The following is a 586-nucleotide window of genomic DNA, read 5'->3' as shown; positions in this document are numbered from 1 at the left end:
TTCAGGCCTTATGCCTATAGTAGAAGGGATTATTATTACCACCACCACCACCACCACCACCACCACCACCACTACTACTACTACTATTACCACCACCATCACCATAACACAATCCGGATCTTCCCTACCACTCCATAGACACTGTGCCGTCTTTATCACCACACCGCTACTATCATTACAGGCCATCACCACACCACCACCACCACCACCACCACCACTAAACCATCACCAACACTACAACTTGAACGTCTACTATCAATGCACTACCACCACCATATCCCCCATCACTACTACCAAGACCTCTACAGCATCCAGCATCACCAGAACTGCATCTAACATCCATGCATTACCACCACGCTACTACTACTACTACTACTACTACTACTACCGCTTCCGCTTCTGCTGCTGGTGCTGCTAATGTCGATGCTACCACCACCACCACATCTGTTATGACCACTACACCCACTGCCACCGCTACTGTCACCTACCAACCCCTGTTCCCGATCTGTCCTATGATGAGATATACGAAAGCCCCTTAACCGGGTGTCGACTTAGATGTAATCCGAAACTAAGCCGGTCTGTGAGG

The sequence above is a fragment of the Octopus bimaculoides genome, chromosome 15 (genome assembly GCF_001194135.2).
Source record: "Octopus bimaculoides isolate UCB-OBI-ISO-001 chromosome 15, ASM119413v2, whole genome shotgun sequence".
NCBI classification, from domain to species: domain Eukaryota; kingdom Metazoa; phylum Mollusca; class Cephalopoda; order Octopoda; family Octopodidae; genus Octopus; species Octopus bimaculoides.
Note: the sequence above shows the minus strand (reverse complement) of the source record.